Source organism: Prinia subflava, chromosome 8 (assembly GCF_021018805.1).
Source record: "Prinia subflava isolate CZ2003 ecotype Zambia chromosome 8, Cam_Psub_1.2, whole genome shotgun sequence".
In the NCBI taxonomy this organism is placed as follows: domain Eukaryota; kingdom Metazoa; phylum Chordata; class Aves; order Passeriformes; family Cisticolidae; genus Prinia; species Prinia subflava.
This window is the reverse complement of record NC_086254.1, coordinates 34,882,313-34,900,931: the sequence shown is the minus strand read 5'-3', so window position 1 is coordinate 34,900,931 and position 18,619 is coordinate 34,882,313. Positions and strand designations below refer to the sequence as shown.

Genomic DNA, 18,619 nt, shown 5'->3' with positions numbered 1-18,619 from the left:
TCATCTTCTGTCCTCTGCTCCCCCGGAGGAAGCAAGGCTCCAAATTGAATTATCACAAAGAAATCAATTCCAGATCAAACCTCTGTGAAATTATAATTGCTTTAATGATCTGCAGGCTGGAATAGACAGGGCCCAGGGAAAGCATCATACACTTTCCCTCTTCAGTTCATAAGGCTCCTGTAGGAATCAGACTTTGTTCACAGGGAGCATTAGTGTTTTCTAATTATGTATTAATTTAATCTACTATTAATTTTCAATTATTGTTATTACACAGGAACTTCCCTTTTCCCAAATGTGACTGCTGTGTAGGATGCTGAATTCCAAGCAGCTCTGGGTGAGCTGACAGGCAGCTGCTTAGCCTTTATAAAAGGCAAAAAAACCCCTCAACAACCAATTTTGATGAAGACATTCCAACCAAACAAAAATATATTAAAAAAAAGACATACACAAACCTTTCTGACTCATCTGAAAATGAGCAGCATTTTACCAGCAGCCAGTTTAGCCTAAAGGCTTAAATCATTTAGGTATGGCGTATCTGTGGAGATTTTCATTAGAATTGACATTTTGACAACTGCAAAAAAACTCAACAACAACCCTGCTCACAACATGACGGGCAGTTTAAAAATAATTATCAACCACAGGACAAAGGCAGCCAGGGAAATGAAGTTTCACTAAAGTCTGTTCTTCCTGAAGATGGTATTTAGAAAATAATCAACCACCCTTCCTTAATTAATTGAAGATGCAAAAATAGCTCTGGATTTTCAGCACTACACGCGAACAGGAGCAGAAGGGACAGTGAGCAGAGCTGCCCTGCATGGGCAGCAGAAGTGTCTGAGTGTGGGGGGATTTCATTCTTGGATTTCACATTCCAGAGACTCTGGCATCAGAAAGCTGCTGGCACTGAGGGTGGGCCCTCTGCACTACGGAAAACACTCAAGATGCCCAGGGGAACAGGAAGCTCCCGAAAAGCAGAGATTATGTCAAACCCAGCTGGCTTGGTTTGTGCTGCCTTTCCCAGGAATGCTGGGGATGAGGCTGCCAAGAGGGAAGGCAGAACACTGTGCCTGGACCCCGTCTGCCCCGGCTTGGCAGATTTTCCATGAACAGCTAGACTCCCACCCTAGAACCAGGAAACCAGGGGGAGACTCTCCAAAGGCTTCAACAGCTTTGGAGCAGAGGGACTCACACACTTGCAGTGCATACAAAACACGGAATGAGATAATCCTGGAAATAAAGGCTCAGGAAGGGCCTTTGGCTCTGCTGGTCCAACACTGCAGGATGAGCCCACTGGAGCAGAGATCTTGGAGCACCAGAGTGACCAACAGAGCTCCTGGAGCAGCAGGATCCTGCCCAATCCCCCAGAAGAGCTCACCCACAGCCTGGGGACAGCTCTGCTGTGAGGTCCCTGTGCCACCACGGAGCTGGGGTCAGCCTCCTACAACCCACTGAGGTGACAAAACCCCCCGGCTGAGGGCACAGGGAGCACCCCAAGCTCTGTGTCCCATTCCCTGAAATACACAGCCTAAATCTCTGCAGGGAAACCTCTGGACAAGTCTGCAGAACACAAAGAATAAGAGAAACCTGATTTTCTTTTTTTTTTGCAGGAATAATAAAGTCTAAGGTTACTTCATAAGGACAAGAAGGTTTCTTTGGAGCTGTGTGGTCCAGGTGTGCTGTCTGCCAACATTTGTGCCTTGTCAAAGCCCCATTTATCACAGAGATCCATTCTTCTATTACTGTGTATCAAAACAGCTGCAGTGAAACCAGAATTACTCCCAACTCAGTCCACAGTATGAGCAAGCCAAGCTTGGCTCATCAGCTGCAAAGTGTTCTGGCATGGAAAAGTTGCACAGTGAATAAAATCCTCCTGATACAAGGAAATCCCTTGTTCTGTGGAACACCCCTGGCATCTCCCAAGAGAAGCCACCATAAAGATCAAGAACTTGGTGAGTTGAAGACAAATTGGACTGACAGAGAAATAGAGGTGATAACTCAGGACATCCTCAAAAATGAGTACCTGAGAGCCCCTTCCAGTGCCTAAAGGGGCTCCAGGAGAGGTGAGGTGGGACTTTGGACAAGGGGAATGGCTCCTCACTGCCAGAGGGCAGGGAAGGATGGGAGATGGGGAAGGAATTCTTCCCTGGAAGCGTGGGCAGGCCCTGGCACAGGGTGCCCAGAGAGGCTGTGGCTGCCCCTGGATCCCTGGCAGTGCCCAAGGCCAGCTTGGACAGGGCTTGGAGCAGCCTGGGACAGTGGAAGATGTCCCTGCCCATGGCAGGGGTGGGATGGGATGGGATGAGTCTCTTCCAGCCCAAATCATCCTGGGATTCGCTCACAGGCAGCACACAGTGGAATTAAACTGGAAACAGGGATATGAGAGTGCCCATAAAATATGAAAAGGCTTCACATGGAAGCACAGACACACGCTGGTCCTGCACAGACCAAGGCTAAGGATGTGACCCCTGCAACACCCCAAGGCTCCCCAAACTAGTTATGATTATTTTTTTAGTATCTACCATAATCACTTTCCTGTGCTGCCTTTCCAAGTTCATTGCTGCAATGGTGAATGAGCACACAGGAATTAAAAACACTCACAACAGAGGAGCCTTAAGAAACTTCAAGGATTTCATTGGCTTTTGCGGCCTGAATCAGAATATAATTTAAAAAATAATAAGAGAAAACTCCCATACCTTCATCAGATGAAGAGGTGTAGCACATTTTAGAGGGGCATTTTAAAGAGATCATCAGGAATCTGAAATTGCAGCACAAGTCTCCCCAAACATGCACTCCAAGGTCACCAGCTCCCACCACCTTCCAAGGTTTGGCAGTGTTTATTACTGAGTTCCTGACACTTGGGGCTCCTGAGGTCAGGCAACATGAAAATCCTGAGGTTTTTGAGGTTTTTTTCCCCTATGCCTGCTGTTGGCCATCCTGCTGAAATAGCTGTAAGAATAAATCTTGCAGAATAAATCTTGAAAACAACATCCCCGGAGGAGGCCAGGCAGCAAAAGGTAGAGAGGAAAGAAAAGTGCAACACTCAGAAAAAAAAATAATACAGAATTTGAAATCATGAGATCACTCATTTGGGGATGTTTATCTTGGGACAGAAAAGGGTAACAAAAATCCACCAAGAATTGAAGCTGTATATATGGACAGCAAAAGTTTATGGAAAGATATTTTACTCAGTGAATACCACAAACAGGAATGGGGTTTGGGTCAACATTTCAGCTGGTTGTGCCAGATTATCACCTTGAAATAGCTGCAATTTCACCCAAGGGAAATGTGCAGTAGTGATGGGACAGCCCAGATCTGCAGGGCTCCTGCTCGAGTCTCACAGGATCACAGAATGCACCAGACTGGAGCAGACCCTTGAGATCATCAGGTCCAACCTAGCACCCAACACTTCCTCCTCAAGTCAACCACGGCACTGAGTGCCACGTCCAGACTTCTAAACACGTCCAGGGACAGGGACTCACACCTGACTCCTGAGCCCTCCCCAGTTCCCACCAGTCAGTACCATAAAATCTGCACGTTTCTTCCCCAAAAGGGACACAGAAAGTGACTTCTCCCATCTCTGAGCCCCTTTCCAAGGGGGAGCGGGTGCCACATGTGGCCACCAGCACTGACTGACAGCTCCAGCCTGGGCTGCTGGAGCTCCCCACTGTCCCTGCAACACAGAAAAATGGAAAGTTTGGTCAAATTGCTTGGGCTGGCATGTTTTCTGCCTTTCTTTAAACCAAGCAACTCATGCTAATCTGCAGCTAAATCCCACCATCCCAGAGGCACTGCTGACATCAGTCAGGAAATAATTCCCATTCCAAGGGACAAATCAGATCCTATTGACAAAATCCAGTGTCACATTTTTACTTAAAGGAGTCCCAGGCTCTGCTGAACAAGCAGGAGACACCTTGTTTTGAGCATTATTTCAAGGATGGCCAGATCTGAGCTGCCCCCAGAGGAGCGGGCTGGTTTTGGCAGGGTCATGTTTTATACATGACCCAGCACTGCAGCTCCCGCAGAACATAGCTTTGAAGAGTTATTGTTTATGGATGGGGGATTTTAATAAACTGGAGCGAGCAGGGGCCGCAGGATTCCCAGCTCCTGTGGCATTCCCAGGTGATTTAAGATCAAAATAATCCATGTGTGCACGGAGGCAAATCAAAGCACAGCCCTGGTGGCAGCCTGGGGTGGCAGCAGGGAGACAGGCAGCACTTCCCAAGTGAGCACCAGAGACTCCTGCTCCTTTTAACACTACAGGTTAATGGAGACAACCTCAGTGGAGTGCTGGAGACCCTGGAGTGCCTGCTGGACCCTGACCAGGGTGGTTTGTTATTGAATCAGCCACAGGGATGGTCAAGGCTCCCTACAGAAAAGCTCTCTAGGCAGGCAGGTGTGGAATCCAGCCCAAAGGCAGCCCCAGGGGCAGCTCCACCTCAATTCCCCCCTGCCTTGGACAAGGCGCAGCCAGACAGAAGATTACTGCAGAAGGTTCATAAATTCCTCTTCAAAAAGGACTGGAGGCACAGAGGGTGGCAGGAGGGTCAGGGACAGAGTTTGGCAGACTTCTGACTCTCCCAGGATCTCTGTGGCCCTTGCTGCTCCTCCTGAGTTGTCACACTTGGCTGTCACAAAAATCTTTCCAACAGCTCAGGCAGAGGACTGCTTTCATTGCAGTTCTGAGGAGGGAGAGAACAAGCAGGGAGGAGCAGCCTGGCTCTGGAAGCAAACCCGTCCCAAAATGCCAAGAATGCAGAGCTGCTGCCTCCAGCTGTGACACAAACATCCCTCCCTGGTGACACAAACGTCCCTTCCTGGCACCACGGGGACGCTGTGCCCAGTCCCTGTGTGGGGAGAGGCTCTCTGGTTCTTGGCATGCTCAGGATGGTGCCCACCACCCCAAGGGAAGCACTGCTGGTGTCCACCACCACCACAGCACTGGTACCAGTATGGAACTGGCTGTACTGGAGCCACAGAAGGGCCCAGGAGACACCAGAGCCAAGGAGAGATATCCCCAAAGTGTCTGTGCCTTCCAAACACCTGAGCTTGGCTGTATTTGGCAACTGAGACCTTCAAGGTCTTGCCAGGAGAAAGCCAGCCCCAAAAGCTGAAGAGTCAGTCCCTCACAAGGCCACTTTTCCATGGCTACAGGTCCTGGTGAATGCAAAATCCTCTTTGCCTCTGTACTTTTAGGAGGAAAACCTCCTCAAAGCACTAAACTCAGCCTCAGCCCATCTTCTCCCACCTGCATTTACATCAAACTATCAAAGGCCCTGATGAGCTGCTGGGACGCTCAGCCAGGCTCACTCCCCTTGAGACACAAACTTCCCCCAAACCTTTCTCAGAAGGACTTTCTGCCATGAAAATGTTTGAGATTCATCATTTTGGCCAAAGCAGTCATTTCACTTCTGCTGTGAACGCAGAAAATGGCACAGGATCCTTCCTCCCTCCCTTTTTTCATCTCTAAAAATAAGGAGTTTACACCCTGCTTTTAAAATCAAGTCAGGAGAAAACTGCAAAATATTCGAGTACCTCTGTTTGCTTCACAACCAGAAGAGCTGAGAGACCCCCAAAAGCTGAATGGACTCCACTTGTGAGCTCACCAGAATCTAGAGCACAGCAAATTCACCCCCTGCTCTTCTCTCTGCCTCCACTTTAAACCCCCACTGTCCCCCCACCCCATCTCCTGCCCAAAACAAGCCCATATTTCCTAGTGGGACTCCTGACTCACCAGCACATTTTCCTTTTAAAGGTCAAAACAAATGTGTTGTGGCAATAGGGATTTCATTAGTTCCCTCTTAGTTTCAGTTGATCAGCAGGAGTTTAAGAGATTGGTTGCACTCTGGAGCTTCCCTAACAAGGCGCTCTTCATCTTATTTAGGAAGAAGGGAAGGAGCAGCCATGGGAAACGTCTCATCCCTGGATCTGTGGCTGAACAGCAGCAGAGCAATTAGCAAGGTGCTCTGTGCAGCAGAGAGAGCTGCACTGGGATGTCCTCACACTCATTTACACACCGAGAATCAGGGCTGCAGCTGGAATTCTTGTAGAGTAGGACAAGCAATTTTCAATTATTCCAATTTCCCTTCAAGTGTTCCAACGCTGCTCATTTCCATGAAACTTTGTGCGACTCCATGAACTCCAGAGTCCATTTCCTCACACTGGAAGCCCGCTCCAACCCAAGAGCAACACTCCCATGGATCAGTCACAACCACCTACCACCAGTTACTGCTCCAGTCACCAGAACTGCTCATTGCCACTGTCCTGAGCTCCTGGGTGCTCATCCTGTCCTTCAGGACACAACTTCCCATCCCATCTGGAGCCTCCTGGAAAGCTGTTAGCACTCACAGACAATCCTTCCTTTGCTGAATCCTTCCTTTGTCGCAGAAGCTGCTCATTTTTAGAGGAGGTGGCAGGTGGAGCCCTTCTTTCAGTTCAGATGTTTCTTGCTAAGACTTGTGGAGCAGGCAGAACAATTCTAATACTGGAAATATCCTCCACCCTGCACTGGGTGCGTAAGGACATCCACATACCCATCTTTAGCAGCTCTGCTGAAGATGGTCTCCCCTGCCACTGCTCCAATTGTGGTCACTTCAGCTACAGAGAAGTCATGTGGGCAGCAGAGCCAGTTCCCTCTTCAGATTTAAATGAACCTTAGGTTCTGTGTTTATCTGTTTTTAATGGATGTTCAGGGATCTGTTTTCAAGTTCTCCCTCCAAAAAAGCCCCTTCTGTGAGAAAGAAAGTTCCTACATCGCCCACAGAACCTCAGGACTGAAGACAGAAGAAACTCCCAACCTGTACAAACCACCCAGACTGGTTTAGATCTCCTGTTCCATGGGCTGGGATCAGACTGAGGAGATCACAGGACCCTGATGAGCCGCAGCTCAGCAGGAACAGTGCCCTTGATCCCTGGTACTTCCACTCCAGTGGAGCATCTCCCACAAGACCAAACACACCTGATCTGAGGCTCTGTCCACGAGCAAGGGGAGACTCTCAGCTGCCCTGAAAGGTGTTAGATCAGGTCCCTAACTTGCTCCTGGGCATGACAGGTTGCCTTTTTCCAACTCATTTTCTCCTCCACCACTGCCAGAGTCAGAAGAGGTCAAGAAATCCCAGAACAGGATTGGCTGGGGGGGATGAAAGGGGAGGGAGAGGCATTTGCATGTGAAGAAACACAGCAAGAGAAACACGGGCTGCAGAGATTAGAAACACGCTTTTTAGTGGGAGCAGAGCAAGAGGCAGCTGCTGGAAGCAGGGCAGGGAAGCATTTAGCATTTCCAGCTGCAAGGCTAATCTGATATGACACTGAATCGAGCCTGGATACACAGCTCCAATAAATCTTTCATCAATAAAGCTCATTGTCACAAACCTGGAGCACACCAGGAAGGCAACAAACTTCACCTGCACACACAGCCCCTGTGGGGTCTCCCCTAAGGACACTTCTCATGGAGGCAGCATGTGAATTTTGTGATCCTCCCTCGCTGGCTGCAGCGAGGAAACGCTGTCAAGTTTAGTCTTCGTAAAGAAGCAACTACACATCTGACCTACATAGAGTGCACAGATGTGAGTAGCCTCGCACAGCAAGCCACAGATTATTTTTTTTTAATGCAGAAAAAAATTAAACACCACCTGCTTTGCCTGGGAATGTGCAGGAACAAAAGGCAGCTGTGCATAGGAGCACTGCACCAGGATTCAGGTGGGAACTCGGGAGCAGCACATCCATCTTTGTTTAAATACACTTCCCAGGATGCCCATCCCTGAAAGTGTCCAAGGCCAGGCTGGCAGAGTATGGAGCAAGCTGGGCTAGTGGAAGGTGTCCCTGCCCATGGCAGGAGGTGGAATGGGATGATCATTAAGGTCCCTCCAACCCAAACCATTGCAGGATTCTATGATTTTCAAGACTGGGACACAGCTTTTGTTCCCGGGACTGACAGCCCTGTGACCTTGGGCAGGATTGACATCCATCCCCCAGGGATCCTCACAGGATGGTTAACTGCACCAGCACAGGGACAGAGTCCTGGGGCTGTTTAATCAAGGGACAACCACAGCACTGCCAGCACTGCTGCAACACCTCTTCACCTGAAAGAGCTGCACAATCCCGCAGCACCCAGGTGACTGACAAAGTCCAAGCCCATTAGCACAGGCTGGGGTCGGGCTCTTCTCTCAGGAACAAGCAACAGGATGAAACAGTCTGAAGCTGTGCCAGGGGAAGTTTGGATATTAGGGCAAACCTCTTCACTGGAAGAGAGGTCAGGCATTGGGACATGCTGCCCAGGGAAGTGGGACAGTCACTGGAAGTGTTCAAAAACCATGTGGATGTGGCACCTGGGGACGTGGGTCAGCAGCAAACACAGTGCTGGGTTAACAGTTACACTCGATTGTCTTCCAGGCCTTTTCTAACCTCAGTGATTCTGTAATTTCAGGTGTCTGTTACCTCCCAGAGTTTAACCCTGAGACAAAACAGGTCGGAAAATCACTCGGTGCAGCAACAGGAAACAGGTGCTGCGGGCAGATCTGCCAAGGAGGGTGCTCAGAGCAGGGCCGGCTCCTCAACCCAATGCTAAGCCCGGCAAAAACGGCTGCTATGCAGCTGCACCAGCGAAATCCCACATGCCAGGCATTCCCCAGAGTCCAGGCCCTCCGAGAAAATCAGCTGTGACAGGGCAAAGCCCCAGGAATGGGCTGGGAATGGCCGGGAGCAGCAGCGCCAGGGCTGGGGCTGGGCTCAGGCTCTGCGGGGTCTGGGGGAGGCCAGAGCAGCACAGGAACGCCCCAGAGCAGGGGCTGCGAGCTGAGAGCTGGCTCTGCTCCCAGCGCTGCTGCTGCCCAAGGTCAGGCCAAGTCACATGCCCTCCTACCTGTTATATATTTAGAGCATCAACGCCAGAGCCACGGCTGCTCCTGCCCAAGCCCAGCGCTTCAGACACCACCCTGCTGCAAGGGCAAATGTCAGCACTGCCCACCAAATCCTGCAGATCCCCCAGATTCAGTTAATTTTTAATTTTTTTTCAGGGTGGGAACAAAATGCAACTCTAGAGAGAGGGAAGCCTTCTCCAGATCTGGTTGCCTTCATTCTCACTAGGTACCTTTGAGCAAGCAAAATTTGAGGGACGAACAAGAATTCAAGGAAGTGATCACAGCACCAAGCCTGCCACAGCTCAAGGGATGTTTGGACAATGCTCTCAGGCACAGGGATAAGTTGGAGTGTCCAGGAGTTGGACTTGATCCTCGTGGGTCTCTTCCAGCTCAGATTATTCCATATTCCTAATAAAATCAATTAATTGGTTTGCATCAACTTTATCGGCTGGTCTATTTGCTGGAGATTCCTCTTGCTCAGGACTGTGAGACTCAAAAGTAAAATAAGAAGTTGACAAGCTTCAGGGTAAGAAAAAATAAAATCTAAACTAATTGCCTGATTTAACCAGCAAATTTATAAAGCAACCACTGGCAGCACAAGTCCTGGCTCCCTGCACCTCAGCAGCATCAGCCTCTTTGGTACTAACAGGGAAAACAATTCTAGCATGGGCTGAGGGCATTTACTTCCAAAGGCAGCAGCTTCCAAAAACACTTCCTTTTAACAAAAACTCAGTGGATCTAAAGGCTGTTTGCCACCACTGCACAAAGCTTTTTCCCTCACATCACTGTCACATTACAGCTGGTTGTGGAGATGCTAAGGAATGCTCCCCTCCTGTTACAACCCAGGAAAGAATTTAAAATTCACTGTATTTATAAGATTGCTGGGCTGCTTTGCCCAACTGCATTTTGCCCCGGGATATGGCACCTACCCAGCCTGAGCAGCCTGTTAAAGTGGTTCATCCTTTTTTGGGGGACTTGGAGAGAACAGGCTTTGTGTAAACATGCAATATTTACTCGCCAACATGCTGTAGTTCAGCAACCCAGCTGTGCAGACTTGGGACAAGCCATAAATTACTCACATCACTGAGTGGGTAAAAGCCTCTGACTCGCTGAGCCAGAATCCCCTGCACCAATGCCTCACAACCAACTATAAAATATAGATGTTTATGCTACATATAAGGCTAAAATCTATTAACTCTGAGGTCACACTGTTTTTTCCCCCTCTTGCAAACGAGCAGTTGAAAAGGCAGAAAGCATCAGCACACAGAAGGGGATGGGGATATAGAATCTGCAAACTGAACTGCAGAAGAAAATTGGAATGAGATGAGCCTTAAGGCCCCTTCCAACCCAAACCAGTCTGTGACTCTATGATAAATGATAATAAAGGCAATGGATGCAGCCTGGATCACGTACCCACACACAGCTCAGGCTGCTGCATCTCCTTTCAGTGAGCCAAACTCCTCAGGCCAAGCCCTCCAGGACCTCCTCTCAGCAGTAATTTGGGACCTGCATCAGGAATAAAGTGATTGTGCATCTAAATAACCTGCTCCCTTCCAGCTCTGCTTGGGAGAGAGGCTGGCATGACCTGTTACCAACAAACTGTTAACAACAACACCACAAAAAACTGTGTCTGCATAAAGGAGCATCAGAAACCTGCTACAAATGATTGATTAAACCTTCCTGCCTGTTCGGCTGTAGCTCTGGGCTTTTCCATGCTGAATTAACCACCTCTGCTGTCTGCTGCCTGTTTGACACAGAATAAATGTTCTGCTGTTAGCGAGTTCTTTTTTTCTCCAGATCTCAGTGCTCAAATGGCAAAGGGAGAGATCCAAAGTTTCTTTTCCAGACTTCCCCACCAGCAGCTGCCAGAGTTAGGCATTGCCTCACCTCTGCATCCCATTGTTTGAATGGCATCACCCCATAGAGCCCCCCAGCCCTTCCCTAGGGAGCAGCTGGAGGAAAGATCCCACTGCTGCAATACAGGGAGAAAAAGTAATTTTTAAACAGGATCCTGCTCCCAAAAGCAAACACTGGTAGATTCTGCCTCGAAATTAGGCTGCACTTTGGCTTTTATCTTTCCTGGAATCCCTGCTGCTTTTGCAGACTGAGCTGGAAGATGAATCCAGGAGAACTGGGCAAAAACATGGGAGCAGCTGATTTATACTTTGGCTGAAAGAGCTTTAATTCTCCCAGCCCATACACACAGGCCATTTATTTGAGGGGAAACGGTAATTTAAAATATCTTTCCTAATGTCTGCTGGCAGAACAAAGATGAAGGACTGTAAGAGATGATCAATGTTTAAGCCCATCTTCAAAGCGATTTGGGGAGCTGCTGAAGATAAACAAGCAATTGGGGCTCAGGAGCCAGGCTAAAAGCTGACAGAGAAATTGCTTTTCTCCAAGTCAAACAGAAGGCAAGAAATGGCTCAGTTCAGAAGGGCTGCGCTCCCTCCCTCCTAATACAAGCAGGCTGAGAGACCAAATTTAATTTCGTTCTCACAACAACTTTAATTAAATCATGTAAGCCCTCCCTGCCTCCCTCCTGCCACGAGGTGTGGCTGTGCTCACAGGAGGTATCAGCAAACTCGGCCCTATCACCGTGGCCTCCCCGGAAATGCTGCTCATGCTGCAGAAAAAAGGCTGGGGAGCCCTGGCACCTCACCAACAGGAAAACACACAAATCCCACCTCTGATGGGCAGCAGTGGCAGCAGCCACTCCCCCAGTGCTGGAGAAGCTCCACAACCTTACCTGCACAGGTTTCCTGCCAGGGGAACTTCCCAAGGGGTGTTTTTCCTTACCCTCACCTGTGCCCCAAGGGTGCCCAGGTGCCACCAGAAGTACAGGATGGACACTGGCTGCAGGGCCTGAGCTGCATCAAGGATTTTTCATCTTAAAGTGAAATTTCAGATCCAGTTCCTTGAGTTTGGACAAAGGATGGAGGAACAGGACAAGGGGAATGGCTCCCCATGCCAGAGGGCAGGGTTAGATGGGATGTTAGGAGGGAATTGTTCACTGTGAGGGTGCCCAGAGAAGCTGTGGCTGCCCCTGGATCCCTGGAAGTGTCCCAAGCCAGGCTGGACAGGGCTTGGAGCAGCCTGGGACAGTGGGAGGTGTCCCTGCCCATGGCAGGGGTGGCACTGGATGGGCTTCAAGGTCCCTTCCAACCCTACCCACCCTGGGATTCTCTCAGAGCCATCACAGAGAGAGGCGAGGTTTTACTGGTCCATTGAAATGTGTGAACATAAGAGCTGTACTCTTTGGAGCAGAAGTTAAAAATTAAAAAAAAAAAAAAAAGTTTAAATTACTAGAAGAGCTCAAGAGGATTTCTGCAGTGCTTACAGCTTTTTCCAGCTCCAGAAGGAGCTTTGGGAGCTGTAAGAGCTCCAAGCATTGCAGACTGCTGCAGCACCAACAAAAATACCTGCTTTACAGCAGACACTGCTCCAGGGACAGGAACCAGGAGCTGCTGAACCACCAAACCCCCCCAGTGCTGCCCCTCAGCAGGAACACGGCTCAGGCCAGGCAGCACCATCAGCTCTGCCCCCACAACAACCACTGAGATTTTTCTAGATTTGAAAAAAAAACCAATTATGTTCGAGCACCAGCCACCTGCAGTCTTCTACACAGGGGCCACATCCCGGGTCAAAAGAGTCACCTTGAAGTCCTGGTAAGTGGAGGATGTCACTGAAGGCCAAGTGAAAGGCAGCCACGAGCACTGAGGCCACACCAGGCACAGCCACAGCTCCCCTGTGCAGAACTGGCAGAGCCAGAGCTCCCCACATCCTTCCAAAGGAACTCCTCCCACAAATGCTCCCAAGACAGTTTTCCAAAAGAAAGTTTGCTAAAGACAGAAGGGCAGCACAAGATTTAGACTAATAAAGACATCAAGAGCTTTGGTGGGGCAGACCTGCAACCACCTCCTCTGTCCACCCTGTGACCTTTGCCAGCCTATCCTGAACTCAGGAATTCACACATTAAAATGAACAATGGTTCCACGAGTGTCCATTGCCACCTTTTCCTCCACACCTTCTCTTGCAGAAATTGTCTCCTGTTTAAGTGGCAGCAGGCAGAGCCCCAGGGGAAGGACGTTCTCCCTCCAGGGAAGGTGGGACACAGCGGGAGCCACAGGGAACCCTGACCCAGAGGGAGCTGCACTGCCTCAGTCATTACTCCTGCTCACACATTTAACCTGGCCGTTCTTATTCTGCCTGCAGTAGCAACCTGAAAATGAGTTCACATTCATTCCCAGCGCGGCTGTATTTGTTGAAATGTAAGTTGCTTGCAAAAGCATCAGATAAAGCCCCGGCACTTCTCAGCTCTTTTTGTTTGGTGCCATCCCCACATGAAGCTGATGCTGCAGATACCACCTGGGAGTCACTGAATTCACACAGACATAGCCCAGAGGTGCCCATCTATTCACCTTACTCTTAGCAGAAATAAACCCTAGCAACCTGGCATTGTGTTTTCTATTTTAAAACCAGATCTCTTGGAACAAATTAAAAAAGAAAAACAAAAGAAAAAAACCCAAACACCCCAAACCCAGACAGTTGTGCAACATCACTGGCAAAGTCTGTGGATGTTCAGTAAAGGAAATACTCTGCTGCAGGTGCAGGGATGCTCCTGGAGCAGAGCTCGGCATCCTGCCGGGCACAGCCTGCCGGGCACAGCCTGCCGGGCACAGCCTGCCGGGCACAGCCTGCCGGGCACAGCCTGCCGGGCAGCTCCGGCAGCGGAGGGGAGGGAACAGCCCAGAAGCCCTGGAAGCAACTGGGGACCTTCCCTGCAAAGGCGAGGCCAGGTCCTGCGTCACATCGCCAGCACCACTTGCTCTACACATTTGCAACACATTCTCAAAGCTCGCTTTAAATAATAATAAAATATCAGGATTCTGAGGTTCCAGGGTGAGAACTGCAGGACCCAGCTGCTCCAGAAGCTCAGAGGGTCCATCCAAGTGGGCAATCCAAGAGCCCTCAGCGAGCAGGACAAACAGCATTGTTTGGGTGTTATACAAGAGCCAAAGGGATGACTCAGGCTGCCCTTATAGCCCTTCCCTGGCTGTCCAGAGCCAGGGCTGAGGAATCAGCTGCTCCCAGGGCTAGGGGGGATCCAGGGACACCTCCCGCCCAGGTGAGACAGCCCTGGCACGGCTCCTGCAGCCAGAGCTGCTTTCAGACAGATTTTCAGACAAAACCCACTCTCGTTTTATTTAAGAACAAGAAGTCATTACAATACTCGCAGGATTTCACCTTTCTCTAACAAGGAGCATCTCACTGGGAGCTCACAGCACTCCAGATTGCAGGCAGCAGACTTTTCCACATCCATGCTCCAGCATCATCTGTTACATCCTGCACAATATTCCCTCAGCTCCGGCTCTGCAGGAGCGGCTCCTCTTATTTGCCCACAGCCTGGCAACAGCAGGATACTCTTTCTGATTGTTTTAGGCTGCAAGTAACATGAGAAGCCCCCAGAAAAGCTTTGGATTCACTGCGTGCGTGCAGACTGGCCTCTGTGAAAGGCAACAGCCTTTGCTCATTGTTCGAAGCCTTGTATTGGTATTTCCAACATCTCAAATACTAAACTAGACACAGACAGATGTTAATTCTGCAGAACATCCATCTAAGGCAATCCCTGCCCGGTATCACCTCAATTCTGCCTTTTGTAATGCACCTACAATTCATTTTCTATTGGAGATGGAGCTGGCAGACACCCGACCTTCTCATTAAACACACACGTTCAGGTGAGACCCCTGGGCACTACTACTCACTGGAATTAAACAGGAACACCAGGACTGGTGGCAAAAATAAAAATAGCCCCAGCTCTGCACACCGGAGAAGGCAGCGGCCTTCTGTGCACAGCAGCAAAATCAACTTAATCACAAATGACAACTTCTGAAAGCCTTTACTTTGGATTCATCCTTGGCATTTTTCTAGGCCAGCTTGAAAACAAAAGCTTTGTCTTCTTAAAATGCAATTGCCTGAGGCACCTCTAAAAAAAGTGACATAACTCAGGTTTGAAAAATGCCTCCTGGGTTTCAGATCCTCCTAAGAGCCTCTTTACTATTCAGCTTGATTCAGATTACCCAGATCAGCATGAACTCTGCAGATTTAGCCCCAGCTACCAGCACAGGTATAAAACGCACACATTTAGGATTATTTTTTTAAACTGTATGATTAAAGCTCTACAGTTATAAAAAAAGAACTTGTTATTGATCTGGATGGTTGCTCCCTCTGTTTTCTCCAGCAGGTTTATAAACACTCTCTGATGACAGTTTATTCTGAATTTTACTCTGTTCAGCTTATTCCAGATTTTTTTCCTCCAGCCTATTTTTCTTGCTGGGTATTTTCAACCTTTCCATCACAAACCTCAAGCTGTGAGAAGAATGAGCAACTTGTTTTGGAATCACAATTTGAGCCTAAAATTTGATTCCTGTTTCTTCTCCCCTGCACAAACCTTTTTTATTTTGGTGATTTTACAAGCAGTGACTTTGTGCTTCTGCAAATCCAGGAACACAGCCCTGTGCCAGTAACGTGATGGGAGGGGGCAAGGAAGGAAAAGCTGCAATTCTCCAAGACAGACACAGCTACTTCCAATGCCTACAATTAACACTTTGGATAAATCCACACTACCTTTAAAATATCACATTTTTATACCCATAGGCTGTTTTCTTTGAGCAGATACAAATTTATTGCTAGGTCTGAAAACTCCTTATGCAGCTACCAGCAAAGAACTCAAATCAAAAGGAGTTTTGCTGCTTTTATGGAATGATTTGGGACAAGGAGAGCTGTAAGCTGTCTTGGTGATGGGAACACGTTAGAGTCTTTTTCTGAAAGATCAAGTCCCCATCACTTATTCCACATAAACTGTTCTCTGTCAAGAGCTTTAATCCTCTCTTTTCAATCCCTAAATAAAACATCCTCCCCAAACTCACTGCCTATTATCAGCCATTTCTAAAGAAAGTGGCTCTTAAGAGACACACCTCTTTCTGCTTTGCCGTTCCCCTGAAATCCATCTCCAATATCAGCCTGACAGAAGTACAACAGCAGCAATCCTCCCGGCTCAGAGAGCTGGAGTGGTGTCTGAACACCCACCCCTCTCCAAGGAAAACAAGTCACAAAAAGGCTTCCAGGAACAAAAAACATTGTGACAAGCTGTCACCCAGAGCAGGAAGCCCACGAAGGTGCTACAGGGTCACACATCTGAGGTTCTGCTCGTGGCACAGCTCCTCAGCTCCCTGACAACAGCAGTCCTTCCCTTCCCACCCACCCGTGCAGGCTCCTCACCCTGGAGCTCCCTTGGAAGCCAGGCTCCTTCCCTGTCCTTTAGAACAATGCAAAGAGCCCAGACCCCAACAAACAGCGGAATAAAAGACAGGGCAAAATGAAAGGGAAAGCACCATCTCCCACGGAACTGCTAAAGGGAGAGCAGGAGCGGAGGCACCTGTGGAAGAGCTCAGCCCTCCTCCGCGCAGCAGGGACAGTCCGGAGGTGCCGTGACACAGCCCAGCCCTCCTCGGCTAATGACAGCCAAGGAAAACAGGTTCAGGCAGGGCAAATGCCAGGGGCTTGTGCTGCCCCTGCCAGCTCGGGAAGGGCTGGCAGCAGGGTCCGACCTGGGCTGCCACCCCAGTCCCTCCCTGCCCGGCCAGCCCTGGCAGCGGTCACCACACGGGATTTACTGGTGGGGGAAAGACAACAATTTCCTGAAATAAATAAGAGAGTCTTTTCTTCTGGCCTTGGAAGTCAGCTCAAGCCAGCTGTGAAGCCGCTGACTTGGGTCTCCTCAAAAGCCCGAGCAGCCGCTGAGTGTGGGAAGGCCCCGGAGCCACAACCAGCACGGGCTGGTTCCCAGCCCTGCCCCACGCCAAAACCATGGGAGAATCAGACTCTAAAGTGGTGGAGTCACCATCCCTGGAGGGATTTAAAAGACGTGTAGTAGTGGCACTTGGGGACATGGTTTAGTGGTGGGCTTGGCAGTGCTGGGTTAATGGCTGCTCTCGATGTTAGCGGGCTTTTCCAGCCTAAGTAATCCTGGGATTCTGAGCTGAAGCACTGCAGCAAGCACAACTGCGATGGGTCGTTCCTGCAGGCGGGTTCTTGCTCTTCAGGAGCAAGTCAGGAATATAAAGGTGCACATCCACCCTTGTTGTCCATCCCGGCAGTCTGTGTCTCAGCCGCCTGGGCTGTCTAAAGAAGGGATCAGCCGCCGGACACCCTTCCAAAGGCACGGCCAGATCTGCCTGTTTCACACTCACCAAAGCTGCTCTGGAGTAAGAGACAGACTTTCACACATCACCTCAAATCAATAGAATCATTAGAGGTTGGAAAAGACCTCCAAAATGAAGTTCCAATCTCTGACCGAGTCGCCCCATGCCGACTAAAACCGTACGGCCGAGCGCCACATCTGCTCATTTCTAACATTCCCAAGGATGGTGACTCCAGCACTTCCCTGGGGAACCTGTTCCCAAATACAACTCCCGACAGAAACCAGCAGCCCCAACAGAATCGCGACGGAGACGCCCCGGAGGCGAGCGCTGGAGCCCGCAGGGCTCCGCACGGACCCGCGGGAGCGGCGCGGCTCCGCCGCTCGGGCTCGATATTCCGCCTGTTTTCTCACTACGAAGCCGCTCCCGGCCGCCTGAGGCCCCGCTGGCAGAGCAGCCGAGCATCTCCGGTTTGCAGGAGGCACGAAGTACCCCGCGATCGTGCGGTCACACCGCGGACACCCCTCCCAAGCGTCCGGGACTCAGCCCCGGAGCCATCGCCAGCCGCGGCGGGGTCGGACCCAGCCGGCAGCCACGTCCAGGCGCGGCACTTCCCCATCCCGCGGGCACCGGCACCCCCGCGTCCCGTTAAACGGGGAAAACGTGCCTCGGGGGCGGAAAAACCTAACCACACACAAGAAAATCGGTGGGGAAAGCGAAGATTGAAAAGGAAAAAAAAAATAATAAGTCTAAGTCACTGGCAGGGGAACTCGCGCTGCCAGCACAGACCGCACACTCCGGGTGGCGGGAGCGGCCCCCCGCAGCAGCCGGGGGAAGGGGCGGCAGCACTCACCGGGCAGGTCGGTGCCGGGCAGGTCGGTGCCGGGCAGGTCGGTGCCGGGCAGGTCGGTGCCGTGCGGACGGAGGGCCCGGCCCGTCCCGCCTCGCCCGCGGGAGCCGCCGGCTCAGTGCCGCGCACCGCCCCGCGCCGCGGCTCCTTCCCGCCGACCGTACCACGGCTCCACGCCGGGGGGGACCCACGTGCCGCCGGCAGCTCACCCCGCCGCCCGCCGCCCGCTCTGTCTGCTGCCGCGGCGCGGCCCGCACCGATCCGCCCTCACGAGGCTGTGCCGGGCAGGGCCGCGCCGCCGGGACTCGGCTCGGGGCAGCGCCGCTCGGCCCGCACCGCGCGCTCCCTCCCGCTCCGCTGCGCAGGCGGTGGAAGAGTCCAGAGCGGGGCGGGCGCGGGCGGGGCCGGGCGCGCGGGGCTGCTGCGGGCGCGGGTCCCCGTGAGGGAGCGGCGGGGCGGCCACGGCAGGGCCGGGCCGGGTTGTGCTGCGCTGCGCTGTGCTCGGGGTCCCGGTGTCGGCGGGACCCGCTGCCAGGGGGTCCGGTCCCGCAGCGCGGCCCGGGAGCTGCAGAGCAGCCGCTCCCAGCGCTGGCATCGGCACCGCTCTTTTGCCTACACCCGGTTCACCGGAGCCGAAGTTCGCACCCGCGGCGTCCCCGCCGAGCGCGGAGCGGAGCCGCCGCTCCAGCCCGGAGCTCCAGCCCGGCCGCTCCGCC

The 18,619-nt window shown here is 51.3% G+C and overlaps 1 protein-coding gene across 5 annotated transcripts in view; it reads right to left on the bottom strand.

Annotated features, from left to right (window-relative positions):
• RALY (RALY heterogeneous nuclear ribonucleoprotein) overlaps nt 1–18,139 on the bottom strand; it is a 115,889-nt gene extending 97,750 nt beyond the window's left edge. For 3 of the 5 annotated variants that reach the window (XM_063404687.1, XM_063404689.1, XM_063404685.1), the window contains exon 1: nt 17,907–18,046. The gene's annotated coding sequence lies outside the window, so the exon portion shown is untranslated. Of the gene's footprint in view, nt 1–17,906 lie in introns of all 5 variants that reach the window. The other 2 variants (XM_063404690.1, XM_063404686.1) reach the window with 2 other exon arrangements.
• Nucleotides 18,140–18,619: the final 480 nt, after the last annotated feature.